The 22,500-nt window shown below is 33.8% G+C and overlaps 1 long non-coding RNA gene across 1 annotated transcript in view; it reads left to right on the top strand.

The window, feature by feature from the left end:
• Nucleotides 1–22,500, top strand: part of LOC136847025 (uncharacterized) — a 123,443-nt gene that overhangs the window by 78,776 nt on the left and 22,167 nt on the right. The window contains exon 3 of the long non-coding RNA XR_010855585.1: nt 17,613–17,674. This is a non-coding gene — a long non-coding RNA (uncharacterized lncRNA). The remainder of the gene's footprint in view (nt 1–17,612; nt 17,675–22,500) is intronic.

Raw genomic sequence — 22,500 nt, 5'->3', positions numbered from 1 at the left:
AACTAAGCACAGCAGTGCCCCGGTAGAATAGACAGACAGTGCCAGCAGAGAGTGAAAGCTTGTATGACCCAAATTAGCCATTATTAGAGAGAGAGAGAATAACGGCTGTATTTTAGTTTTATCTCGTTTTCTAATTTTGAATAGGATTCTAATTTTGAATAGCATCTTATTTACATTTTGCAGATAGCCGCTTCATAGTTGGAAATGAGAGAGAGAGAGAGAGAGAGAGAGAGAGAGAGAGAGAGAGAGAGAGAGAGAGATGAAAAGAAGAACACTGTTAGGACTTTAACTTGAAAAACTGAATAAACATTGTGTTGTTTCCATTTTTTGTGTTTTTTTTTTACATTTTACACGATTGATCTTATTTCTATCGCATAACCACTGATTATATCTGAGAAAGAGAGAGAGAGAGAGAGAGAGAGAGAGAGAGAGAGAGAGAGAGAGAGAGAGAGAGAGAGAGAGAGAGAGAGAGGAGTACCACTAATGACTTGAACAGAAAATATCGTAAAGATACATTTCCAGTTTCTCATATATTTATACACATTTTTGAACGATACTTCACGCAACTGATCTTTTTCGTATAACGGAAATAATGAGAGAGACCAGTTTATGGGTTGGGGAAACAGCCACCAATAATCAGATACGTAAATAAATCATTTGAAATAACAGCGAATGAAGGGCTCTCATACATTTACACCGTCCGTTTCGTAACATATCTATCCTGTCAGAAGCATCATTTCCGGAGCCCCACTCGAAACCGACGAGAGTTATTGACGTTAGTCTCCGCCTTTGTGTCCCCATTATTATTGAGATTTGATTTTTTCACTTTTCGTATTTTAGCCCCCTGGACCTGACAGACTTCCTGTCTGGAAATTAATTGTATGCAGTCTGTTTTTAAATTGTTATCGTTTTTAATATTTTTAATATTATTCTCAACATTAGTACTGGCACTAACATTTTTATAATTGCTAATTTTTACTACTACTCCAGCAACTGCATGGATATTGCCAACTATCATTTTTATCATGTTATCTCTTGTATTTAAATCTTGTGTATTGGAATGCCTCTACTTTTTATATTCCATGTATAAGGCCCCGAGCTAAAATAAAGAATATTATTATTATTATTATTATTATTATTATTATTATTATTATTATTATTATTATTATTATTATTCTTATTATTGAGAAAGTCTTTTGTGTAGAGAAAAACATCTGAATATATATTTTCTTCACGATTAAATGGTTACATTACTGATGAACCAAGCTTGTGATAAAAGAAACGCCTCTTTGTTTCATAAACGAAAACATCTAAATTTATTTTTCTGATTGGCAGTGTACAGCACTCAAATAGCTTCGAGAGTGAGTTTGGTTGAGATTTCTCTTAATAACTGATAACCCCGTAGGGGGGCAGGGCCATCAGCGCGCCTCATGCGGTGCACTGTAGGCACTACCAAAGGTTCTTCCAACCCCTTTCGTTCCTTTTACTTTACCTCCTTTCATATTCTCTCTTCTATCTTGCTTCCCACCCTCCCCTAACAAATGATTCATAGTGCAGCTGCGAGGTTTTCCTCCTGTTACACCTTTCAAACCTTTTACTGTCAATTTCCGTTTCAGCGCTGAATGATCTCATAGGTTCCAGTGCTTGGCCTTTGGGATGAATACTATATTTAATTCAATTCAATTCAGTCATTAACTGGTGATTCTATTTTCTTTGCTGCTGATTTGATTTGATTTGATTTATGAATATTTGGCTACGAAGCCAAGCGCTGGGGCGCTTTCAGCTGTTCAGCGCTCGAGACAGTGAAAAGAGGGAGTCTGAGTGGTTGGACAGCAAGATGGCAGAAAAGAAGTGGAAATGGAGGTCAAGTAAAGGCTGGGTGCAGCTGGCGGCCGAAGGACGCTGCAAATAACGTTTAGTAATGCCTACAGTGTACCACCAGAGGTGCACTGACGGCACTAACCACCTACGGGGATTTTCTTTGTTATAAAACATTCCTGTTCCATATCTGTAGCTTCACAGCCCTCGTCATTCCAACGCTCTTGTATATATTTGTATTTATTTTAGTAATGTGATAATCGTCTACAGCTTTGCTTTGAGGCTTTTCATCAGTTTAACAGAAACTTACCCAGTTGATAAATATATATATATGTATGTATATATATATATATATATATATATATATATATATATATAATATATATATATATATAAAATATATACTACATATATAATATATGTACATATATATATATTATATTATATATATATATATATATTATATATATATATAATTATATATATATATATATATGTATTATATATATACTGTATATATATATATATATATATATATATATATATATATTTATTTATATAAGCTCCTGTTGGTTTCAGGTTTCAAGCCCTGAGAAAAAGGAAGGACTGAGTATCGAGTTAATAACGTTGCCTTGCGTAATGAAAACAACATTGCAAAAGCCTTTACTTGATCTGCGCGTAGGTAGTGGGACGTGCTAAGCTCAAAAGATAGCAAAGCAAGAATTCATAGAAAAATTGTGATAATTATAGTTGGTAAAATACAAGAAGAGCATTTGTATTAACCCATAGTGTCCTTGTACAAACATTGTGGGAGTTTGCTAAAGATATGGGATAATCATAGCTGATACAATACGTAAGGGCCCTTCGTGGTCTTGTACACAAAGCAACGGAACATGATAAGAATTTACGAAAAAATTCTGGGCAAAAGAAAGGCATAAAGGCCGCCACTAAAGTTCAGTTACACCTGCGCAGTTATGCCTGCACAGTCGGCCTGTCCAGGCAAAACTGAACCCACCAATGTTCAGTTTCGCCTGCACAGTCGGCCTGCCCAGGCAAAACTGAACCCACCAATGTTCAGTTTCGCCAGCAGAGGCATAACTGAGCAGGTATAACTGAACGTTAGTGGGTTCAGTTTTGACCGCACAGGCCGACTGTGCCCTTGTACACCTTTCACAACCTGTAACTGAGCCAGGATCCAGAGAAGAACTGAACTGAGCGTTAAGACCGCCACTAAGAAGACCTTGCCGGTCTTGTACAATCAACAATAGATCGCAACAAGAATTTACGACAAATCCGGCATAATTCGTCCCCACTTTGACGAACTGGCGTAAGCCAATTTTTCCCCATTTTCAGAAAATTGGCTTCAAAAAGAAGAGTTCGACATTATGCAAAGCTTTTAATTAGCCTCATCTTTTGAGGCAATTTGGTTTGAAAATGTGACAACACAGACAGCTGAAGTTTTGATATGTTATAGAGTATCAAAAATTGAGACACAGGTGCTGGAGAACTCAAAAACTTTTAAAAACTAGGACACCCCAGTTCGTCAAAACAGGGACGAATTATAGTTGCTAAAATCTGACGGCCGACCGGAGGACCAAATTGCAGCCCTCTTTTTGTGAAGCTGGAACACATGCAGTGATGCATTGCAGGCGCTATAGTAATAAAACACATGGATATCTTTTCAGACCATAAAAACCTTATATTTAAATTGATTTTCTTTTAGATCCACAAAAAAAAATCTTATATTCAGCTTTTATTTCCATATAGTTTAACAAGAAACACATGGAAACCTTTTGTTGGACAGGTTTGTCGATAATGATACATTTATATATACATATATATATATATATATATATATATATATATATATATATATATATATATATATATATATATAGATAGATAGATAGATAGATAGATAGATATATATATATAAATGATCATTATGATAATATATACACACACACAGATTATATATATATATATATATATATATAATATATATCATTATGGATATATATATATATATATATATATATATATATATATATATATATATATATATATATATATATATATATATATATGTATATATATATATATATCTGTATTGTGAAGCCATATATTTCACAACATTTTTCATAAATATAATTGCCATGATATTTTTTTTTACATAATTGTCCTTCGGTGGATGTCTCCCTATCATGTGTGCAAACATGCATTCTCTCTCTCTCTCTCTCTCTCTCTCTCTCTCTCTCTCTCTCTCTCTCTCTCTCTCTCTCTCTCGTCACCACATCTCCCATCTCCTTCTCCGGGTCCTTCCTCAGACATTATTGGCTTCATCGCTGTAATAAGATGAGTATAAATAAACCCGAGAATATGTAATGAGGCTAATTTCAACCTACGGTCGCTCGGGCACAAAGGCGCCTTTTGCAACTCTAACAATGACGTTGCTTCTCGACGTCGGCATTAAATAACGGCAAAAAGGATCCTATGCGCTCCTCTTTTATTTATCTACGATTTTCTTGATTTTTGTTGGTGGTGTTACAGTGGGTGTATTTCGTTTGATTTTTTTTTTTGTCTTTTTTATCGTTTTACCTTTTATTTTCTACGCTTTATACTTTGTTAACGTAGATCTTTGCAGTGATGGAGGTTGTAATCGCTATTGCGTTGGAGGGAAAAATGAGCCTTTACTGTTACTTTAATATATAATTAGAATACTGATGTTTTTTGTTGTTGTTGTTGTTGTTGCACTTGTACATTCCAGCTGCCGTTTTGTTTCTTCAAACTCATCTGCCTCTACGTTGTTCACCTACGAAGTCCCGGATCCATTTTGCTTTTTTTTTTCTTTTTAGTACATTCCTCAAAATTGCGTGAATGATAATCGATGAGTATATATATATATATATATATTTATATATATATATATGTTTATATATATATATATATATATATATATATATATATATATATATATATTTTATAATATATGTTTATATATATATATATATATATATATATATATATATATATATATATATATATATATAAATGTGTAAATTTTAAATGTAAATTTTGTGAGCTGATGGAACAACAATGAATTCCTTCTGCATGAGGAACAGTAAAACCTTTCATGAAGCATTTATTAAATATCTATGAAAAGATGTTTCTATATATATATATATATATATATATCTATATATATATATACATATATATATATATATATATATATATATATATATATATATATATATATATATATACATGATGCGCCTTTTTCTCCTGAGAGTGGATGGCTCCAGAAGGAGTTTCATTACTTGGTTGGATCAAACTAGGAGCTGAGACATTGGGCCTATTAACCTCATCTCAAAATCTTTTGTAAAATAGGCTTAGCTAAATCTTCCCAACGGCACTGACAGTTTTAGGCAACAGTTACCTGTAAAAACCATAATGATTTACCTTTATCATCATGGTATTTTACAATCATTTTTAATTAAGATATAGATAAATTTTTACCATTTCTATTAGTGAAAGAAGCAAGAAAGTTGACATAAACACTTTCTAATGTACTCATCATCTTTTTTAGTGTAAATGTTTTTTTTTTTTTTTGTCAATGTCTTTCGACAGTTATATCGTTGTCAAAGTCAAACCGCTACCAATACGAGGTCTTGCAATATAGAGAATTTAGGCCAAAGGCCAAACACTGGAACCTACGAGGTCATTCAGCGCTGAAAGGGAAACTGAGAGTAGGAAGGCCTGAAAGGTGTAACAGGAGGAAAACCTCTCAGTTACACTATGAAGCAAGCGTTAGGAGAGGGTGGATAGCAAGATGGAAGAGAGAGAATATGAATGGAGGTACAGCAAAAGGAATGAAAGGGGTTGCAGCTAGGGGCCGAAGGGACGCCGCAAAGAACCTTAAGTAATACCTACAGTGCACCGCGTGAGGTGCACTGACGGCACTAGCCCGCTACGGGGAATATATCAGGTCTTAAACCGGCAGTGTTCTCGTTTTCCAAACTTAATATGCGAAAGGTTTTCAGTATGGTTAATACCTGCTAGTTCCAACGATAAGAAAAACTAGTAAAGAAGCTAAACAAAGCTTTAAAAAATCATCAAAAAACAAACATCATCGTTTAAAATCCAAAAAAGTCTCAGCGACAGACTATTTGCAGCAACCATCCTCGAACTAGACAGATCCTTAAGGGACCCTCGACCGCGTCATCCCGGGCAATGAGACCGTCGCGAATCCTACAACAATGAGGAATCCTTCCTCCAGTGTGTCCTCACTCAGAGGGTCAATGGCTGAGATGACCCCTGTAGCTGCTAAAGCCACCGTGAAGGGAATGTTTACCTTTGGGTCTTTAAGAGGCTGACGGATCACTCTTTCGGCTATCATTGAGGTCACTTAAAAATTAAATTTTTTTTCTTCTGATTTTCTTGTATTGGAAGGGTACCGAGACGGCTGAAATTAATTTTGTTATATTAGAGATAAACTGTCGTGATTGTGATAAGCAACTGAATATTCAGAACAGAATATTCTCCAGTTAGTGTGATTTCGTTTGAAAATATCAATTTTTATCTCATAATTTTTTAGTGTTTTGAAGCACAAACTCTGGATTAAGCCAAATTTCGGTTTGAGATTAAGATATATCGACTTTTAATATAACAGATAAATGAAAAGATAGATAGATGGAATTAGAATCTCGTAGCCACACCAGGTATATAAGACAAATTGCCAACAAGTAGCATTCCAATTCAATACAAATTCTCTAACGAGAAGTTTATCGCTGTGCACCCAAAATTAAAGACAAAAAAAAATCTTTATTTGCAGATCTATATACGCACCAAAAAATACTACCAACACTAAATCATCTTACAATGTACCCGGCGGTCAAGGGGAATAAAAGAAATAAAAAAAAAAGAAATAAATAAAAGAAACGTGTACCTTCGCCAGTGGTCACTCGCCTCCTCCATTTGACAGACACGCGCTGTCCACGGGCTCCCGATATCGAGCCTTTGGCTGACCAGATCGAGCTGACCGGACGTTGCATAAAGAATCGTTTGTTTGGCCAAAGGGCCTTAGATTGAGCTGGCTGCCCGTTGCAAAAGGACCTTTCGGTTCGGTGTTGAGAAAAAGCTTCAGGTAGTCGGGATTTGAAGGACGGCAACTGGCCACGAATTTGGGGGACAAGGAAACGATATAAAGGCTCTTATGACGCGTGCTGTCTCGGTTACTTAACTTGGAATTTTTGTTGTTGTATTTGTATTTTCGAGGTTTTCCATTTTTCAAAATTATTTTTTTGGTCATGGATTTTGTTTTCGATTATCTGGCAAAATACATAGTGTCCGAACATGATAAAAATAATTTTCGTTTTGTTTTTTAGAACATTTTCAGTCAACGATAGCCACTGAATTTCTACTTAGCTACTGAGAACATTTAATCATCAGAGTATAGCCTTGGCGTTCTTTATAATTTACTGTTGATATTTAGCAATTCTGATATTTCATTCACGTTCAAGTAATTTTTAAGCTCACCTCCTGCTATGACCACTACCAATACGATCAATATTACGACACACATGCTGTAAATCAATACATATGTAACATACGACACGCGTCGGAACAATTAAGCTACGAACACCCACAGCCTCCCTCGACCTTCCAAGGCTTAAACCAAAGTAATTGTTGTGTTATTCAACCAACTGTCGACAGAACGAGAGAACAAGCCCTGAGCCAGGGGGAAACAAAAGGATACTGGTTTCTGTAAAACCACACCTAATGGAATCCTCGAATTTCTCGCTTACTCGCTCTGCCAGTCAGTAACTCGAGAGAAACAAAAAATAAATAAATAAATAGAAATTACCAACCTTATGCGTATTGCCAAAAGGGACCCGACGAGGAACCACCTTGACCAACCACCCTTTTTGCACTCACTTCACGCGCCCCATTCACGTGCCCATTCACTATGACGCGGTTGACTGGTCCGATCAGCTGACCACCACCGGACAAGAACTCTATAGGTGTCTGCGCAGGCAGGAGGCTGACCAGCAGACCAGCGTGAGGTCCGGTGTAATATTTCTTTCTTTCTTTATTTATTTTTTGTTTAGTTAAAAGGGGGAATGAAAGCCATCTTGGATTCCCCAAACGCATTCGCGTGCTCTTCGTCAATTTTACTGGTTAAATAAAAAGGTTATTTTTACTTTTTTGCGTCTAAATATAAATAAGTGGTCAGTTTAATGTTGATGTATTTAGGTTATTTACTCTTTACGTCTGAGCATAAATAAGGGTCCATATTTTTCTCATTTCATTCGCATTGTTTGTGGTAGCGGCATGATTTAGCCTCGGGTACCATTTGGCATTTGGGATCGTTTTACCAAAAAGCTAATGAGCATTTGGCTATGTGCAATTATTGTTATTGTTGTTGTCGTCATTGATGTTCTTGTTTTTATTTCCTAACGGAGAATGAAATGAGCACCTCTTCCAGGTATAATAATTATCATTGCTACTATTATTAACTATTATTATTATCATACTGTTCCTACGACCGTTTGCTATCACTGTTTTTCGGAAGCCATGAAAAACTTATTTTTACTTCTAGTGTCTACTTTTTCCTAATAATAATAATAATAATAATAATAATAATAATAATAATAATAGTCAAACTTCTCATGGTAATTGAAATCTGAACGAAAAAGTGAAACTCAAAAACTTATTATCTCATTTTATGTTACTTTTGTCGTTCTATCTTAGTTTTTTATTCTGTTTCCAAAATGTTTTCATACTTTTTTTACTATAATAATCGTATTTATATTATCTAATCTTACTCAGTCTTAAACTGAAATGAGGTTTCGAAAAATTAAAAAAATTATTTTACCACAGAATGAAAGCCATATATCATTTGCACGGTTGATCTAAAATCAACTTCTGGTATAGATGTGCCCTGAGAAATATTAAAGAAAATAATAAGTTAAAAAATAATTTATTAAATGGAAATGCTAGCCAAAATTTACTTGGATATTACAGATAAAAAGTTCTGCAGATTTTTATAGCCTTAGTGCAGCTTTAGATGTTTTGGTCATTTACAGTTTTACACCATGATTTAGACAGAGATAATTAAAATATACGAAGCGTAAATGAAGGTAGTCAAGGAATTATTTTTGTAATGAAGATAAATAACATTGTTTATCAGAATATATTACCTAAAGCATCTTACATAGTCCCACTGCTAATAAAAGTTCATCCTTTGATTAAACATGTTCTCAAAAGATCAACTAGCAAAATAAAAATAAAAGAATTCAGTAGAAACTGGGTGACTTACCGTATCATTTACCTTGAATGCATTACATGCGCACCCATCTCTGTAGACAGTGAATAGGAAGAAGACACTCTTGCATATTTGTGTTCTTCTGATAACAACCTAACGTGTTTGCCTCCTTCAAACTAGATGGGTGCATATAAACACATGTGGGTTATATATGCTCATATTCTGTAGATACTACGGTAGAAAGTAAGCATTACAATGACAGGTACTTAAATTCTATTTGCAAATTAATGTGTTTGATTACAATAACAGGTACCTAAATTCTATTTGCAAATTCATGTGTTTATCTATTATATCACATGTCAAAGTAATCAAAGGAAATTTGTACACAGACCTTGGTGTCTTTGATATAAGAATGGAAGTTAATGGACATAGGTATCTTAACAAAAAAAAAAAAAAAAAGTAAAAAATGCGCCAAAGTTTCTTCGGCGCAATCGAGTTTTCTATACAGCGTATAATGCTGTATGAGCCGCGGCCCATGAAACTTTCAGCCACGGCCTGATGGTAGCCTGTCCCACAGCGTTGCCAGACGCACGATCATGGCTAACTTTAACCTTAAATCAAATAAAATCTACTGAGGATAGAGGGCTGCACTTTGGTATGTATATTATGTTTGATGATTGGAGGGTGGATGATCAACATTCCAATTTGCAGCCCTCTAGCCTCAGTAGTTTTTAAGATCTTCGTGCGGACAGAAAAAGTACAGAAAACTAAAAATGAAAATCCTAAGGTGTAGAATACTGCGATTTCCAGTTCATTGTACTCAAAAGGAGAAGCGCGTAAAGACCGTCCGTTCTGGAGGGGGGGCGGGGGGAGGAGTGGTCAAGAACGAGGTCGTGCTCTCTTCAGATTGATCTGTAACGGCTCCTGAGGATGCTGAGACTCTCTGGAAAATCTGGAAACACACAGCTCAATAATATCCATGTTAGTAAATAACAAGTTATTGATAATAGAGTTTAAATACTGATGAATCACTGGAACAAATTTATATTTATATTTGGTCTATTCCTCTTGATTATATCCAAGTTAGGTTTTAACATTACAAGCCATTTCTTACTTCTCACTGTAAATATATATATACAGTATATGTATATATATATATATATATATATATATATATATATATATATATATATATATATATATATATATATGTATATATATATATATATATATATATATATATATACATTTATAATATATATGATATACACATATACATACATATATACATACATACATTCATACATGCATATATATATATATATATATATATATATATATATATATATATATATATATATATATATATATATATATATATACACCCATTCTTGCATTGTTCTGATTCAGTTTTGCGACCTCCTGCATGCTTGTCCAGAATTCATGTCGAAATGTCAGTCTATATAATATTTCCTTTTGATTTGTAGTCGTCAAATGCTTCTGAAAAATTAACAGTTGAAAATTCTCTACTTCTTCTAAGCAGCTAACACTTCAAAACTATATATAACAATTATCGTGGCCATGAAGACAACGCCCTCATGACCATCCATCTTCTTCATTATTTTTCTATCTCTCTTTCGCTTCGTTTTCACCCTTTTTCTTCTCCGTCTCCTTTCTCTTTCCGTGTCAGAGCCTGAATAATAATAATAATGATAATAATTCCCCCGCCTCTCTCGACAAGCCTTGAAACAACCACAACCAACCAAGCCAACCAACCTGCACAAAGGACCGCAGAGTCGTGAGACGCCCTTTGCAACGCGATACACATATTCCCTCGCATAGGGCGGCAGCGGCGGCGACTCCTCCCCTCCCCCTCCCCCTCCCCCTCCCCCTCCACCGCCTAGTCGCATCGGCTCGTGACCTCTCGTATTTTCATTGCATTTAGCTCCTGCTTATGAGGTCCTTTGACGTATCTGTGTGGCGGAAGGAGGTGTTAGCATCCAAAGGAATATGTGTCTGCCTGGCTGGAGGTGACGTATTTGTCTTAGCAAATGTTATCATATAACGGTTTATGTTATCCAAGGCACTTTGCCTGCCTCCTCTTCCTCCTCCTCTCCTCCTCCTCCTCCTCCTCCTCTTCTTCTTCTTCTTCTTCTTCTTCCCCTCCTCCTCCTCCTCCTCCTCCTCCACCTCTTCGCCAGACTATTTCTCCGGAATAACGTCTCCTGGCGCAGCTGTGCTTATCCGCATGGTACCCCCACAGAGGGTTTAGTTCTCTGGAATGTGTGTGTGTGGGAGTGGTTGTGCGACTGTATGTGTTTGTTTGTGTGTGTGTGTTTGCTTGTGTGTGTGTTTAAGCCTTACCTTCTGTTTTTTTTATAAAGGTGTTCTGTATTTTCATTTTTTTCTTGCCACCAAATACCCTCTCCTTTCCCGCAATTGCAGACTCATAAAGTGCGTAGCATTTTCCATCTAAATTATTTCCTAGAAGTAAATGAATGAATAAACATGTAATATTCACTTCATTACCTTCACTGCCATAAGAACTGAAACAACCGAAGTTTCGTGAATCGTTTCTTGTAGTGAATATCTTCGAATTAATATAACGTGGCGTGAGTTGTTAAACCTAGGATTTAAGTAAATATTAAATTGCTTACCTGAATTCCAGCATCGTGGAATTCTGAAATTTAAGAACAACAAAAATTCCACGTGAACTACTTTAATAGAACATGTTTCAGAGTCCATGTTAATCAAACACCCACTTGTTAAATTATATAATTCCTCGTTTATGCCACGAATTACAGTAAATTATTACTGTCACGACTTTGTTTAAAATTAAGTGCAATGCACTGCGTACGGAAAAGAATGAAGCTAGCGGGTTGCAAGGTTGGTGGGGGGATCTGGGGTTGGAAAAGGTTGGCCGCCGGGTGGTACCTGGGGGCAATGGTAGTGATCGCACAGGTGATGGTAGTGATGGTACCACTGATATTGGTAGTTGTAGGATTCTGAGGCCACGCAGCGAAGACCAACGTGGATCCAATTATCCAAGGATGCAAAATAAACAGGTTTGCCAAAGGGGCGAGTAAGAGAGAGAGAGAGAGAGAGAGAGACCATCGTTGGGGAAGGGGTGAGGAGGGGGAGAGAGGGGTAGTTCAGTTAGGAAGAAACATGAGTCTTGAGGGTGTGGTAGAGACCCCTGGGATGATGAGGAGGAAGGGAGAGTGAGAGAAATGGTTGAAGCAATTCCTTCTTCGCCACCATCTCCTCCTCCTACTACTCTTCCCCTCACCCCTAACCCCCCCCCCTACACACACACCCCTCACATCTAATAAAGACCTTCCGTTCTGTGCCATTGGAATAGTCTCTTCCCCCTCCCAAAACCTAATTAATAGCGCTCGTGCAAATTCTGTGTTTGACACTTAATAAACAATCACCGATATATACCTGTTTGGGCGGGGGGGGGGCGCCTTCTTCGGCGCTTCCTCCAACGCCCGGTTTTTCAGCGTTTCTCTCTCTCTCTCTCTCTCTCTCTCTCTCTCTCTCTCTCTCTCTCTCTCTCTCTCTCTCTCTCTCTCTCTCTCTCTCTCAGTGCAATTGGCGAAGAACTGGTCGCCGCTTGTCGATGCGAGAAAATGCTTTTACTGCCACTCTTAATATACCAGCGATTAGAATGCTGCTTTTATCATTAACAAAACTGCTTTTTTCATTACGATTGTTACTACTACTACTACTACTACTTTTCAGGCTATTACTGATACTAACTCTCCTAATACTATTACTATAATTGAGATGTATTTAGATCGAATTAAAAGAAATACGATGACTAACACTGCTGCCATTACTGTTATTATTTCTACTAGTTTTATTTGTCCAAACATAGAAGTTAGAAAATTTACTTTTTCAGCGACTACTGTGACGACACTGTAATGAGTAAACATTATTATTATTATTATTATTATTATTATTATTATTATTATTATTATTATTATTATTATTATTTTATTTACATAAACTTCAACCAGGTTTTAGTCTATGTTTATGTTTATATTTATTCTAAAAAAGGAATATACAAATTATCATTATCATCTCACCTTTATTTCAGTGGATTTTTATGCCATGAACGAGATCATTAAAGCTTCAACTTTTTTAACCCAAAGGTCAGTTAAATTGCATTTATTCAGGAAATTTACGAAATATACTTTTATCGTAACTTGCTGTTATTCAGCCTAACCAAAGGTCTCCAGAAATGTGTTTTCTGAAAATGACGACTATATTTCTTTACATTTAAATCGTCTTTCCCTCTTTGGATTCTCTTTTGGTGCACTGATTGGTATTTGACATGTATTATTTGTTATTATATATGTATTTTATGCATGTATGCATGTATGTGTATATATATGTATATATATAATTATGTGTGTGTGTGTTTGTGTGTATGTTTATGTATGTATATATATATATATATACATATATATGTATATATTTAAACATAAATATATATATATATTTATATTGATAAATTTATCGTTTCCTAAATATTTCTTAGAGCAAACAAGAGTATAGGGGAAAGATGACTCATGATTTCTGGACCATTAACATTGTTATGCTACAAAATTTTTAAATATTATATTCTCTATCAATATAATCCACACAGGAATACAGAAGTAATGTAACGCCAGTTGTTTCGAACACAACAACAATAGCATGAATAGCGGTAGCTGCTGTAGCATCAATATTACAAATAAAGAAAGATTTTCAGATTTATCTTTGGCAAGACATCAATAATAAAACTAAATTGATCTTTGAGCGGTAAATAAATTTGACTGTAATTTTTAAGCGAGGATAAGAATGGCATATTTTCTTTGCTAAAAACTAGCTGTAATTTTTACCTGTACAGAATAAAATAGTGGGAAATTATAGATAGGTTTAGCTTAATCTTTTCGTTTCAAAGGGTATTTAAGAGATGGTTTTTGGGAGCGTACAGGGGGGCGTGAATTTCGGTATCAGAGATGGCGTTTCATCACATTCACCTCCGTCAGAGATTAGGTTATCGGTGGCCTGACCGAAGCGAGACGGCGGTGGTGCAACCGTCGCTTGGTATTTCGGTGATCACTTTCTTGGTCAAGGTCTGGAGAGTATAGGGGCCTTTACTCTCTAGACCTTGTTCTTGGTAACGGTGAGAACAAGGATTGTATTCAGAGTAACCATCTCTTAGAAGGGTTGCCTCCCAAGGCTAAAGGCTGAACCGCTGGTTTGGTATTTCTGAGAGTCCTTCTCCTAGAGGAGTTGCCTGCCAAGGCTTAAGAGTCTCTTCTATCCTACCTCGTGTAGTAGGCAGGGACTTCACACCCTGAAGTGAATGTTGCTAAGAAAAACCACCACATTAACCACTACACATAAAGATGACTGAGAAGAATCCCACTGCGTCTGAATAAGTCACACTCGGTCATCCACCGAGGTATTTAGTTGATTGAGAACCCCGTAGCTGCAACCCCTTTCGCTTCTTTTACTGTACCTCAGTTCATATTCTCTTTCTTCCATCTGACTCTCCACGCTCTCCTTACAATTGATTCATTGTGCAGCCGCGAGGTTTTCCTTCTGCTACACCTTTCAAACCTTTTACTGTCAGTTTCCGTTTCAGCGCAGAATGACCTCATAGGTCCCAGTGCTTGGCCTTTGGACTAAATTCTATATTCAGTTCAATTCAAGTCATTGATTGAGGGACACCTTAGGTGGTTGGGCCTTACTAAACTGAACATAATCGGATCCTCCTAACCAACATAGCAATGGCATTTTTATGGCGTCGCGTCTTTCACCCTGAATTCTTGCTATCAGTCAAGAATAACAAGGAAGGTGACCCCCCCTCCCCCGCCTCTTAGGGGATTACATGAGTAAGGTGGTGGTGGGGGTGTCCGGCACTTATCTAGACAGTGCACTAAACCGATTTGCCTCCAGTGAAGGGGCTGAGAAATTATTATTATTATTATTATTATTATTATTATTATTATTATTATTATTATTATTATTATTATTATTATTCAGAAGATGAAACCTGTTCATATACTGTAGAACAAGCCCACAGGAGTCACTGACTTGAGATTCAAGCTTCCAAAGAATATTAAGGTGTTCATTAGGAAGAAGTAAGAGGAGGTAAAGGGAAATACATAAAGAGAAAATAAATTATTAAAATAATTAGATGATATTAGCAGGTGAAGAATGATTCTACTTACGGAAATGAGCTTTGGGAATTTTGACAAAGGTGACGGACGGAGGTGTTTCAGGAACAGTCATCCCTGAGAGTTGTATAGTGCCTGGTATAGTGTCTTGTAGACACTTGTGCTTGTCGAAATCGATAAGCAGGAGTCTGTGCAGGTGTTGGCAATAAGCAGTTTGGGAATAAGCGTGATATAGATAAAAATAGAGATAGGAGGAGTTTCTGCAGGTGTTGTTAAGGTGAGATAGATTATGGGAATGAGCGTGATAAGAATAAAAATAGAGATAGGAATAGGCGAAAGGAGAAGTAAAAACTAAATTAAATAAATGACGCAAGAAGTGTTTTGACACGAAGGATCTCATTTTCTCGAGGAACTATTTAGATGTCAAGGCTGGATTTTTTAAAATTTTGTGGTAAAATAAGGAATTTTTTATTAATTTTGCAGTAAAATAAGGAATTTTTTTATTAAGTTTGCAGTAAAATAAGACTTTTTATAATTTTGCAGTAAAATAAGGGTTTTTTATTAATTTCGCAGTAAAATAAGTTTTTTTTATTAATTTTGCAGTAAAATAAGGACTTTTTTTTATTAATTTTGCAGTAAAATAAGGAATTTTTTTATTAATTTTGCAGTAAAATAAGGACTTTTTTTTTTATTAATTTTGCAGTAAAATAAAGGCTTTTTTTATTAATTTTTGCAGTAAAATAAGGACTTTTTTAATTTTTGCAGTAAAATAAGGACTTTTTTTATTAATTTTGCAGTAAAATAAGGACTTTTTTTATTAATTTTGCAGTAAAATAAGGACTTTTTTTATTAATTTTGCAGTAAGATAAGGACTTTTTAAAATTAATTTGGAGTTAAATAAGAAATTTTTAAAATCAATTTTGCAGTAATATAAGGACTTTTTTAAAATTAATTTTGCAGCAAAATAACGACTTTTTAAAATAAATTTTTCAGTAAAATAAGGACTTTTTAAAATTAATTTTGCAATAAAATAAGGACTTTTTTAAATTTTCCAGTAAAATAAGGACTTTATAAAATTAATTTTGCAATAAAATAAGGACTTTTTTTATTAATTTTGAAGTAAAATATGGACTTTTTATATTAATTTTGAAGTAAAATAAGGATATATGAAAAACAAAGGGGAGAAATGTATGTTTTGGCACAAGGGATCTCGTTTTACCTAGGAGCGATACAAGGTTCAAGCAGCCCGTGCTGGCATAAGGCCAGATTATACTATAACACCAAAGGAGTTCAAGTTGGAGGTTTTTTTGTTTAAATTTTGACGCTGAAACCTTTTTGAAAAGCTTATATAAATAGCGGCCATTCAGAGGTCTAGATCATGGAAGTTTATTATTATTATTATTATTATTATTATTATTATTATTATTATTATTATTATTATTATCATCATCATCATCATAATGTGCGATACTTTTAGTTAACTAAGAAGCTTTCACATAATGTAAACAGTCTATTTCTTGCAAATGAATTCATATAAAACCTAAACTGACAATGGCAATTAATTATCAATTTAGAATTTTTTTCTCAAAACGTAATGGGTTGTTTTGACCTTGTCTTAAATCTCCTTTTCATCCCTGGTTTTATCTTCAGTTATTAGCTAGCTATAATTAACTAATAATCAATATTTTTCCTAACAGTTTCTTAAATTATCCCAAAAAATAAATCCTTTCTCTTTTTACTGCCAAGACCAACATGATCCACTTTACAATCTTAAGAAATTATGCTCAATTCTGTTAACAGCTTTTTTTTTCCAGGTTCTTTATTTGATATTCCCCTTATGCGGTGCACTGTAGGCATTACTTAAGGTACTTTGCAGCGTGCCTTCCTTAGGCCCCTAGCTGCAACCCCTTTCGTTCTCTTTACTGTACCTCCTTTCATATTCTCTTTCTTCCGTCTTACTTTCCTCAACCCTCTCCTAACAACTGATTCATAATGCAACTGCTTTGAGGTTTTCCTCCTGTTACACCTTTCAAACCTTCTTTCATTTCCGTTTCAGCGCTGAATGACCTCATAGGTCCCAGTGCTTGGCCTTTGGCCTAAATTCTATATCAATTCAATTCTTTATTTGATATCTGACAAGAAAACGAGTTAGATTATACTATATTTATTCACTTCAGTTAAAATCTAATACTCACCATACAACTTGCAATAAAATTATATTTAGCTCTTGTAAAAGTATCATGTTATTTTGATAAAAATAATTAATGAATCAGATCACTATTATTTTGTTTTTACTTCTCGGGATCATTTATACAATAAAGTAATCCTTTCCATTTTTTTTATAATTACAGATCATGACCTTTGACACGAAACATAATTGGAACTCAACTCATAAGTTCCAGCCATCTGAAGGGTAAAGACGTAGACGATTTTACCTTGTTAGTTTAGAAATAGCTATAGTTTATCTAATTCCTTCTTTTACGTAAAAGAAGAGTTCCTCTGTCTTGTTTTACATTAAGGTAGCAAAGAATATCTAAACCTTTTTCCTTTTTTTGGAAGTAAAGCATTACGTTATAAATTGAAAATTAATTTCCTTAGTATTTTGCGTTTTAACCTTATTCAATTTGTCCTTTTGCAATAAAAGTACATGATCATCACATATTATATCATGAATGAGGTTTAGCGTTAACCATTTAGACTTTCCCGTATCGTAATTCCACTTTTTTAGTGAAAAATGTTTCATGAAGGATTTACAGGTTTACATCACGCATTGTAGAGTTTTGCTATTTTCAATTTTCGTATTTAGCCTTCTGGACCTGCTTCGGTAACCAACTAGGGTCCCTATAAATTAATCGTCTGAAAAATGTATTTTTAATTGTTATCATTTGTAATATTTTTTTTTTTGCTATTATTCTCCATATAATTACTGTCATTAGCATTATTATGAATTCTATTTTTTCTGCTTCTTCAGCAACTGTGTGGATACAGCCGATTATTATTTTTATATAATGTTATCATATGTATCTAGATTGTGTGTATTGTATTTGTATATTCCCTGTATATGGCCCTGAGCTGAAATAAAGGATATTATTATTATTATTATTATTATTATTATTATTATTATTATTATTATTATTATTATTATTATTATTACAGGATATGCTGTATATCAGGTCCACAATAACATTCAGTGGTGAATTATTGTTGATTTTATAAAATCAACAATAATTCACCACTGAATATTAATGTGAACCTGATATACAGCATTATTATTATTATTATTATTATTATTATTATTATTATTATTATTATTATTATTATTATTATTATTATTATTATTATTATTATTTTGCGTGTGAAATTGGTGCTCATGTTCGAACTATAAGCGTTGAAGGAAATTCTTTCATGGCTTTATATAAATGACCTATTTTACAATCTAGCCAATTCAGGAAGACACTTCGGCTATGTGGCGAATGGTTAATACCTCCGTTACATTGCCACTGCGTTTCCATAGATTGGACAGGGACAGGTGAATTTTGTATATATGCCTTAAATCTCAAGGTGAAAATTATGAGTGAGGGATTGAAACGTTTATAGGTATGTACATTTCATAACTCTTTTTTCTGTATTTCCTTTTGCCTTCTCTTACTTCCTAATTCTTCGTTTTAACGTGCTTTTATACCCATTTTTATATGGGGTAAGCACGGTGCCTTCTTTTGAAGGACTTCCTAATGAACACCAAAATATTCTTTGGAAGCTTGCATTTCAATGGCCCCTGTGGGCTTGTTCCATATAAATAAGGTTCATCTTCCGAATAATAATAATAATAATAATAATAATAATAATAATAATAATAATAATAATAATAATAATAATAATAATAATAATAATAATATGTGTAATAAAAATCCACAATTATATAGTAAATATATAATATAAAATAAACATTACTGTACAATTGTGAATTTTTATTACACAGATTCTTTTTCACGACATTGTGAATCTCTTAGCAATAATAATAATGATAATAATAATAATAAAATCATCCTTTTTTTGGTACTGAAGACTAATCTTTCTCCTTCCATATTTTTATGCGACCAGATCGTTCAGCTTTGCCCGTTTTTATTTAATTTTACTGTTGCCGTAATCAAGTTTGACGAATTAGTTCGATATTTTTCCGTAAGGAAAATTAATCCTTTGTTATTTTCGTGAAACTGCTCTTCTTCATACTTTGCTCTTTTTATTTTGCTAATAATTATTGATAATTATTTATGTTTCATATGTCAAAGTCACTTCCTGTAGCCTTACAGAACTTCATAACTTATGTGGTGTTAGATATTATGATCATTCCATATAGTCATGCGGGAATAAAACGTAGATATATGTATGAATAATATATATATTATATATTTATATTATTTATATATATATACACACATATATGTATATACATATGTATATATATATATATATATATATATATATATATATATATATATATATATATATATATATATATATATTCATATTTACAGCATATTACAGACAGATCATAAAATATTACTAAAGGTTAAGCTGCTATCCAGATGTAATTTGTTCTCTAGATAATGGCAGTTAAAAGATATACATAAGCAATTTTTTGTATATAATTTTTATGCTAGTATACTGAGTTCACTTTCAAATCATGATTATTTACTTTCAATAAATGTACAGTGTGCGTATATAGTGGATTTAATCATCTAAAATCGAGTATTCTGCGTATGAATTTATAATATTCAATATGAAGACAAACTGGTATATGTATGTATGTATATGTATATATATATATATATATATATATATATATATATATTATATATTTATATATATTATGTATTATATACATACATGTGTATATATACATAAATATTTATACATATATTTATATATATATATCTATATACGTATTTATATATTAATATATGCTGCTCCATATGTATATTTATATGCACTTTCAAATATTTTTAGGTGATAAAGTGATAGGGAAAACATTATAACGATTTGCAAAATTCTGAAAATAAAGAAGTTTTAAGAAACAAACAATAACTTTAGAAATACCTATTAACAGTATCCGTTAAACCCATTACCCACATCAGGAAAATTATTATTATTATTATTATTATTATTATTATTATTATTATTATTATTATTATTATTATTGATGGAATAAATGAAAAAGAATTCTGAAATTAAATCATTATAAAAATATAGAATTGGCATTAAATCAAATATATATACAAAATATATGTAATTCAGAATGAACTTGGGAATATGGAAACCAATAAGAGACAAGTAATAACAGAAATATGTCAGTGATTGACAGCCATGAAAGGAAACTACGTAGTAACTGAGAAAATAATAATAATAATAATAATAATAATAATAATAATAATAATAATAATAATAATTTTGTATAAGGTCCACAACAATATATCAATAGAATGTGAGACTTTATAAATATGTTTAAAAAGCTTTGGACTGACGATGAACCCAGGGTAGGGTTCGAAAGCTTTTCATACATATTTATAAAGTCTCACACTCTGTTGATATATTATTGTGGACCTTATACAAAATTACCTGTTCTCGGCATTGAGAGTTCTGCACAATAATAATAATAATAATAATAATAATAATAATAATAATAATAATTTTTATAAAGTCTCAGATTCTGTTGATATATTATCGTGGACCTTATATATAATTACCTGTTCTCGGCATTGAGAGTTCTACACAATAATAATAATAATAATAATAATAATAATAATAATAATAATAATAATAATTTTTATAAAGTCTCAGATTCTGTTGATATATTATTGTGGACCTTATACAAAATTACCTGTTCCGGCATTGAGAGTTCTACATAATAATAATAATAATAATAATAATAATAATAATAATAATAATAATAATAATAATAATTTTTATAAAGTCTCACATTCTGTTGATATATTATCGTAGACCTTATATATAATTACCTGTTCTCGGCATTGAGAGTTCTACACAATAATAATAATAATAATAATAATAATAATAATAATAATAATAATAATAATAATAATAATAATAATAATAATAATAATAATAATAATTTTTATAAAGTCTCACATTCTGTTGATATATTATTGTGGACCTTATACAAAATTACCTGTTTCGGCATTGAGAGTTCTACACAATAAATAATAATAGTAATAATAATAATAACATCGTCGACTCAGCAGCTTTACAGAACCTTCAGAAACCAAATAAACAAAAATAAGGATAAAGTTAAGCAGGCGCAGAAGTAACCAGCAATAAAGGAGCCTTCAAAACCAAGTTCAAGGATACGCATCAAAATTAACGCAGCAGGAAGAATCCTTTGGAAAAAAGGGGCGAGCGAAGGATACGCGCGAGGTCCTTTGACGAGAAATGATATATATAATACACACGTTTCCTCTCTCTAGTCAGCCCAGAACTACCTATAAGCACAACATATAACTTGCTTTTAGCCGCAGGGGGGAGTGGAAGCAAGCAAGCAAGCACAGACGAACGCAGGCATATACTGTACACACGCACACACACGCATCCTCCACAAAGACGTCCCTCTCCCCAGGCCCTTGAAGGAAGAGCCCATCCACTCCTCTTCCTCCTCCTCCTACTACTCCTCCTGGATCTCCTACTCCCCCTGCACCTCCTCCTCCTCCTCATCTCCCTCCTCCTCCTCCTCCTCCTCCTCCTCCTCCTCCTCCTCCTCCTCATCTCCCTCCACTTAGACCCTTGTTGCATCAAGGATTCAGGGTTGTCTCTTCGAATACCTTGAAGATGTGTCACCACCTCAGGAGAATCTTCAGAAGGAGAAGAAGCAACGGCGGCAGAAGCATCAGCATCATTTCTCTCTCTCTCTCTCTCTCTCTCTCTCTCTCTCTCTCTCACCCACTCTCTCTCGCTCTCTCTTTCTGACACAGACATACACACATACACAGCAGCAGCAGCAGTAGGCCAAGCACCAGAAACAGCAGTAGAAGCAGCAGCAGCACTAGTAGCAGCAGCAGCAGCACTAGCATCACAGCAGAAGCATCAGCATCACAGCATCAGCACCAGCATCAGCAGCCTCTTTGGGGCGTGACTTTTCCTCTCCTCTCACCTCTGTCCTGACCAACGGGATGCTGCAAGTCAGAGTAAACAGGCGCGTCAGGGTTTGTCGCTTGTCAATAATATTTC

This window comes from Macrobrachium rosenbergii, chromosome 16 (genome assembly GCF_040412425.1).
Source record: "Macrobrachium rosenbergii isolate ZJJX-2024 chromosome 16, ASM4041242v1, whole genome shotgun sequence".
In the NCBI taxonomy this organism is placed as follows: Eukaryota; Metazoa; Arthropoda; class Malacostraca; order Decapoda; family Palaemonidae; genus Macrobrachium; species Macrobrachium rosenbergii.
The sequence above is the reverse complement of the archived record's forward strand: the minus strand, read 5'-3'. Positions and strand labels throughout refer to the sequence as shown.